We start from the raw sequence: 7,619 nt of genomic DNA, 5'->3' as shown, positions 1-7,619 counted from the left end.
AAGACTGCTCGAAAAGAAATTAGGTGTGAGGGCAGATCACACAGGGCAAGGTTGCTGACTCTAACCATGAGTCAAGGGTCTCATACCAATTTACATTGCCCAGCTGATGCTATTCAAAAAGCCTAAATGTATATGCAAGTCAAGCTACAAACTTTCAGCTCCATTCATCTTTTGCATCAGAAGTACTTGGAGCACAACAGCAGTAAATTAGTGCCAGCTCTCCCACTGAGATAATTCAGAGATCTTTTTCTGCCCAGCAGGGTCTGATTTTTCATGAAGATTCCATATTGTGATTAACATGGAGGCATTTTCTCATTTAACAGGAGCAAAAAAACCCAAAATACTCTAAAATCTTCAACAAATAAGGCTTTTCTGGGAGGAAACTTGCTTTGTTTCTTCTTCTCAGTGAACTATTAATTTAAATGAAAAACTGTGCCCGCAATGGGCAATGATACAAAGAGATGGATTGATCCATCCTATTTCACCCTCAGATACCTTTTGGGGTACATGTACCTTTTGAGTGAGGCTTGTCAATCACCTTGGTAGTTGGTATTGTCCTTACCTCCCACACCACTGATTAGTGTCACTCATTGAATGAGCAGAGAGGGCGCGGAGGCAGATTCTGCCAGCAGCAAGAAGCTTATTTCAATCAAACTTGGGAAATACAGCCTAAGATTCATGCCATGTAGGTGGAGTGAGGAGGAGAGGAACACATCTTTTCCTTGAAGGACTCATGGCTGCTTCTATTTATTGCAAAAAAATAAACTGTCTAGTTTAAGGAGGAAAAGAGAGAAGGTAGATTGGGTTTTAGGACCACTGGGTGGTGCCTTGGTAGTAAAACAGCACAGGGTGCAGAGGTGAGGGATATACCAGGAAACTGCACTACTTGTGGAGGGTCTCTGTGAAAGCAGGTCATCCATACCCATCTACCACAGACAGCTAGATTGTTTTTATGGAATTATTTCTACATGGCAGGAGCCCAAGGGACTCTGCAGTATGGTGAGAGGTAGGGAAGGAAGAAGGAGAGAAGTGGGAGGCTGGTTTTCATGTCTGCGTGTTGACAGCCAACATCTTGGAAGCTTGATGGAGAAGTCTACTGCTAAATGTTGGCCTAAGAAGAGGTGACACGCGGTAGCTAGAAATGGTGTGGAGCTGCAAAGAACTGAACTGGAATCTCTCCAAAGCTTGAGCATGCCTGGGAATTGGAGCTGTGTACACATCCTGTGAAGGGTTAATTTGGATGTTATGGAGTTGAAAGGGGGGGTCCTAAATTTTATCTGGTTGCAAATGAAGAACAGGAATTATACCTCAGACTGGGGTGTGACAGAAATATCTGTGTTGCATTGTGGTTATTCAGTGCATTTGGAGGCAGGACTTGTCTGGAATGGGACAGAGACTTACCTGTATGGCATGGGTTCCACCTTCTGCAAATCTAGGCTGTCAGTATTGCTGAAATAGGTACCATGAGGCTTAGGAAGGCTTGCAAAAGGGTCCAGGGGAGCCCTAATACCCCAAAGTCAAACAGTAGTGAGCCCCCACCACTTCCACTGATGGCAATGAGATCTGAGTAGGGGAGGTTTGCAATGGGGTTTGACTGGGCTTTTAAAATAGCCATATCATTGGAGTGTCATGAGCTTTGACATCGGTGGGATAAGGAGCCTGGACAGGTAAAATTGGATGTGAGAAAGGAAGCCTTAAGGGGAGAGGACATAAAAGGCAATGGAGAGATGGGAGAGACCTTTTAAGAGTAGGGACAGATGTTCCTGCAGTCATTCAGGGGAAAGAGAGTACTTGGAGCAGCAGCTACCCATCCCAGCATTAGTCATCAGCCCCTGGCCAAAGTCTGTCAGGAGCCCCAGCCAGCTTCAACAGCGCTGGCAGAGGTGAGGGGAGCTGCAGGAGCAGGGCTGCCCTGGGCCTGTCCTGCCTACACCCAGCCCCACCTCTTCTGACCTCTCATAAAAGCAGCAGATCCGGACTAACCTGGCACACGGACTTCCACCCCCTTCTTGGGGCACCAACTACAACCCACTAAGCCACCAGTACCTTTAAAAAATACCTACAATTAGGGATTACAACACAGCTTGACTCTGCACCCTCTGACACTGCCAACAAAGCCTTGCTTGGGCAGGAGTCCTTTTCAAGGCATGGATGAGGTTCTCCACATGACACTCACACTTTCAGAAACTGATCATTTCAGTGACAAACAAAAGCCATACAGCTGGATTCCATGCACAAATGACTTCATCTAGAAATAGATGTCCAATTAAGGGAATAGATGCTTCCAAAAATCATTTTGTTTCCTACAGTTTAGAAGCTTGCGTTCTTTCTTTCTATTTTTTTAATTGACTTTCCATGTAAATCAGTTTGGGGTTGGTTTATTTTTAACTGAGTTTGTAAATTCCTACACACTAAGCCCCCAATACAGAAAAAACAGAATCTGCTATTTATTTTGGTTTTTTTTTAATTGCAGAACAGCTATCACATTTTCCACTCCATCTTTTGTCTCAAAGACTTTCATGCCATTGTAATTCAATAGATCTAAGATCTGTTTTTAAGGGAAGCTGCGGAGCTCAGAAGATCCAACACCAAGCAGGTCCTGTGAGTTTTTGAGTGCTCTTAAGGACAATCAAGAGAAGTAAAAAGTTTTAAGATGAGGTTAGTGCAATGATCAATGTTACACCCCTGATGAAGTGTATCCAACAGTCAAACAAATGACCTGTAATGGGGAAAAAAGAATGAGAGTTCACAGAACAGATCGTTCTGCCCAGCAGAGATCCCTACAGCCTCAAGGAAAATCATTCCTTGGAGTTGGTGAAGACAACAGGACACATGGAGAAAGGAAGGGGAAGCTGCTTAGAGCAGGCTCATGTCAGGCAGGTGTGATTTCTTGGTCTGTTTTGGTGCCACATCTTTCTCCTGGGCTTATCCACGTTCAAAAGCTCAATCCTGCAACCAGAGTCTCCACAGATTCACCACTCTTCGGTAAATGCTGGGGTTTAATGGAGAGGAGGGTCCCAATCCTTCCCAGTCCCCCAGGAACTGAAAAGCTTCCTGGAAAACCATGTTTTGCCAGAGTGCTGGGCTGGAGTTGTCCAGCTGCTTTGGCACTGGGTTTCATCAGGATTTACACCCTCTCACATTTCGTTGTCCCTCACCTGCAAACGCCTGAGAAGCCAGTGGGGCAGGTGGTGGAGGTGCAAGTGGGTGCCAGAGGCTGGAAGGACGAGAGGGGAGATAGAATTCTCCTACGCCACGCTCAATAAGGATTTGAGCCACACTGTGTGTCAGCGCGCTGACCCTCTCTTGGTGAGGAGAGGGGCTGGGACGTGTGTGGGAGCAGCAAAGGGATGGGCCAGCACTCCTTCCCTGCCGGGGGCTGTCCAGGGAGCATCCCTCACGCTGCTCCAGCACGGCGGGCAGCGGGATCCCACCGCTGCTCACACACGGCTCTGCACAGCGCCCCAGGCTGTCTGTCGGAAGGGGGTGCAAAAAGCCAGACCAAAAAAAAAAAAAAAAAAAAAAAAAAAAAAAAAAAAAAATTTAAAAATTAAAAAAAAAAAAAAAAAAAGGAAAAAACACCCGCCCGCCTCGGCGGGGGCGCGAGGCGCCAGGGCGCCATCTCGTGGCGGCTCCCCCTCAGTGACGGCCCCGCGCCATGGCTCCATCCGCCCCCGGGGTGCCACGCAAATGCGAATTCCTGCACAAAATGCAGAATTCTGAGGAACTGGATTAATTGGAGGGTGGGGGAGTTGACACGCCGGGAAAGCGCTTCCCACTATTCCTGCAGCAGTCGTGACCCCGGGCAGTGGGTTGAAGGCGTGTCCTGGGCTGCGGCTCCCAGCCCTCACACGGCTGTGCAAACACGGGCAGCCCCTCGGCCACAGGGCTCCCAATGCTTCTGCGGCTCCCGGCGGCACAGCCTTCCCACTGGGCCGGGCAGGAATTTTCTGACAAAACACGCTTCAAATCAACAAACGTCGCTTTGTTAAACATCGTGCTTTAACCGCGGTGAAGTCCGGTGGGGTGCTGGTGACTAAAAGCCTGAGTAACCATTCCTTTGCTGCATATGCCGGGTGGGAAAATTCTCAGCTGGGAAATTGGAGCTAAGGTCTTCATCTATGGGCAGCTTGCCTTGGCAGTGTTGCAGGAAGGTTTCCATGACCAATCATGGAAATTCTGGTCAAAGGAAGAGGGAAGGCAAAATAAAAGTCCTTGTGAGCAGCTGTCAGGCAGCTACTGTCCTCTGTGGCTCACCTCAGAGTGCTTGGCTCACATTTAGACAAACAATGATGACCTCAAAGCTCAGGAAGAGAAGGCAGTGAAATGAGTTCTCAAGTTTTATTCCGAGCGTGGTTCTGAAGTGTGGCAGCAGAACTGAAAGCTCTGGTACCTTCGTCTCTGAATTAATTGGTTTTGACCTTCTTAGTCACTGGACTTGATGCAATGAGTCACAGCTGACAGAGTATGACCATTTGCATTTGAACTTTTCCCAGGGAATGGTTTGATGCTGTTTGGCTTGACTGGAAATATGGCAATCCAACCTATTATATCTACCAAAATGAGGGAAGTCTGTTGTGACAGTATCAACCACTACATCTTATGTATAGTTAAGTGGTCCTCAGATTACATTAGAAAAATAGATTTGGGTTTTTTTCTTTAGAAAGTAGTAGAGATAATCTGTATCATCTGAGGTCATTTTTTCTGTCCTTCAGTACAGTATGGCTAAAAGATTTCCCTCCATAAACTTCAAGTTAAGCTCACAACGAAGTTAATGTCAAGTGTGTCATTTGGGGTTATTTTCTGCAACTGAATCCAGTTTTGCTGCAGTGCTCATCTCCTTTCTCTGACTGTTTTGTAATCCAAGCCACCTCCTATCTTGGCACCTTCTACTTGCTAGAATCACTCTTTGAAGTCCTCTGTGTCATGGTGCCCTCTCCTACAAACTGAGCACACAGTCTTTCACAATTACCCAGAGGAGTTATGTGAAGAACAAGTAGATCCATTTGAGTGTATTTTGTGTCTTACAATTTAAAGCTGTGTTGAGTATATGAGGCCACGTAATGAAATCATTTCACCTTACCTTGTGCAGCAGGATGGAGCATCTGGAAGAAAATGAGCAAAGTCTGTTCTTGGTTGAAGTGACTGTCCCTTTCTGGAGCAGGTTAAGCCTACAAGAGAAACAGCAGGAGTCAACAGCTGCATGTCAGGCAGGCTGTGCTTACACCCAGCTTTTCTAGAGGAACTTTAGAAGCTGCACTACAACGCTGGATGTGGTCTTCTGTAGCAGTTATGTCAATGCAAAGGTGAATCTCTAGCAGAAGACAGGTGACTTAAGTAATGATAGTCATGCTCTTATTTTTTTACATTCATGGGGAGTGAAACAGATTAATTTTACCTTATTGGGAAATTATCTCAGTGCAACCCTTACTAGCAACAAATGTCAGCTCAGCAAGGTTGTCTGCAGAGCAGAGACTATATTTGGTCCCCTGTGCTTTGTCCAATACTCAGGCCTCAAATGGATCAAAAGGTTTTCATTGAGAAAGTTGGGGTTTTTTGTTTTGTTTTGGTTTTGTTTTTGATTTTGTTTTGATTTTTTTGGATAAACGATATCCTGTGGAAGCCTGGGGTAGATGTCTACAATGAAACTCTGAAGCCAGTCATCTGAATGTGGAATGACATAGCCCACCACTATGTCTGTAATAAAGAAGCAGGTTGAATCTGAAGATTTAAATGTCCTTTCCCTGGTTCCAGTTCTCATTCCAGTGTCTAATCAGATCTCCAACATCTGGCTAGATGCTGCTGTGTGAGCAGCTGTTTCACATCTGGGAGATTGGACAGTAACAATGAACTGAATGGGAGAAAGAGTCTGAGCCAGGAACCCCAGCTTTATGGCAATCTTGGTTTGAAAAGAACTTTAGGATTTACTGAAGAGTTGGGAGGAAGAAATCCCATGTACTTGGGCCAAACAATATCTCCTCCATAATGCGTGACAACATCCCAAGGAAATAATGACAAGAAAGAACTAGTCAGTGCTAGTTAAAGTGCTCTTTTTTTTTTTTTTTTTTTTTCTTTCCATTTTTCCTTGCTCAGTTTCCCAGAGGATTTCTTCTTCACACAGCTGTGCAGTGGTACTAAACATGACTCAAACTGCTACTTGACTAATGTCACCATTTACAGTCTTTCTCTGTAGCCTGGGTGGGCAAATATGCTTCCCATTTCTGTCTCTGTCACAGGCCAAATCCCAATTACTCAGGGAAAAATAAGCAAATGAACATGTGATGTCATGACAACTAGTTTAGGCTGTACTGGGGAGTTGCATTAATTCCTCCATAGAACAATCTTCTCAGGACACAACAGTATACAGCTTAAGAGTGGAGCAGCACTTGGTATCATCCTTGCCACCAGTATGTCAACTGCACCAGTCAGCTTGGTGTCGTCGGCAAAATTTCTGAGGATGCAATTGATCCCACTACCTGGGCCATTACTATTAAATTGTACTAATATTGAACAGTTTTGGTCCCTGTATGGACTTATAAGGGTTTTCTATGGACTTTTGACTACTCCTGCAAGGGTCAATACACACTGCAAGGGCACCACTCTCCCTTCTCAGGCATACCTAGTGCATCTTTTTCTCTTTTCTCAGTTTGCTCCAATCCCACTCCAATAAGAACAGCCTAACAGGGAACAATTCCTGCTGTAAATATGAGCCTTGGTTTACACAGTAATTTGTACCAAAATATTTCCTATCCAGAATTCTTAATAGCCATCGATGGTATCCTCTGAGGCAGAGAAACCCTGCATTTGGCCAGCTCTGATACCAATCAGCCAAGTGCAGAGGATGAGATTTAAATAAAACAGTTCATTAAGGGGAAAAAAAAAAAAAAAAAAAAAACAAAACAAAAAAAACACAAAAAAAACCACCAACCAAAAAACCCACCACAAACAAATCAAAGCATCTCAACTGTGTCCCAAATAAAGGCTGGTCCCCCCTGGTTTCCTGCAACACTTACCCACCTAAGCAGCTTCATAGTTCTTGTTGCAGGGTCACTTGCTGAGATGAGAATGAGTTTGCTGCTGTTAACAGGGGACCATGGTTGGCAGTCATACCACATGGATTTAGCCATGACAACTTTGAGGATTCAGAGCTTGGCCACAAGAAGAGCAGTGTCTCTTCCTTGAATGCCCTGTAAGGGGGAGAAATGACAGAGAGTGAATATGAAGCAGGGATTTTAAATGGCAGCAAAACTTCCCCAAGAAACCTCGCACCAAGCCCCAAACCACTGAAGAAGGAGACAAAGGCCATGTGGCAGGAATTTGGTAACTGTTGCTGAGCAGAACAGAGCCCACCCTTTGCACAGCAACACGAGCTCATTTTGACTGATTTCCATGGATATCTGCTTCCACTACATCTGCTGTGGGGAATTGCAGTTTGAAGGCTTTAAATAGATCACAGTTATTACCACAAAAGGCACTAATAAAAGGGGCTCATACTTCAGCTGATGAATAGATGCAGAGCTGATTTCCAAGTTTGTACTGCATCATGAGCAGAAAAAAATCACTAATCCTAAGCCTGTGGCAAAGAATTTGCTGCATGAATCCAGGTCTTTGAAAGGTCT

General features: G+C 45.1%; 1 long non-coding RNA gene across 2 annotated transcripts; it reads right to left on the bottom strand.

The window, feature by feature from the left end:
- Window positions 1–2,323: 2,323 nt before the first annotated feature.
- Window positions 2,324–7,399, bottom strand: LOC121469115 (uncharacterized). Of its 2 annotated transcripts, none has more exons than XR_012053549.1 (3): window positions 7,014–7,399; window positions 5,084–5,171; window positions 2,324–2,719 (listed from the first exon to the last, which is right to left on the bottom strand). It is a non-coding gene; the product is annotated as an uncharacterized lncRNA (long non-coding RNA). The 2 variants fall into 2 exon arrangements; XR_012053550.1 differs by lacking the exon at window positions 2,324–2,719 and adding an exon at window positions 3,552–4,179.
- Window positions 7,400–7,619: the final 220 nt, after the last annotated feature.

This window comes from Taeniopygia guttata, chromosome 1A (assembly GCF_048771995.1).
Source record: "Taeniopygia guttata chromosome 1A, bTaeGut7.mat, whole genome shotgun sequence".
Taxonomy (NCBI): Eukaryota; Metazoa; Chordata; class Aves; order Passeriformes; family Estrildidae; genus Taeniopygia; species Taeniopygia guttata.
The sequence above is the reverse complement of the archived record's forward strand: the minus strand, read 5'-3'. Positions and strand labels throughout refer to the sequence as shown.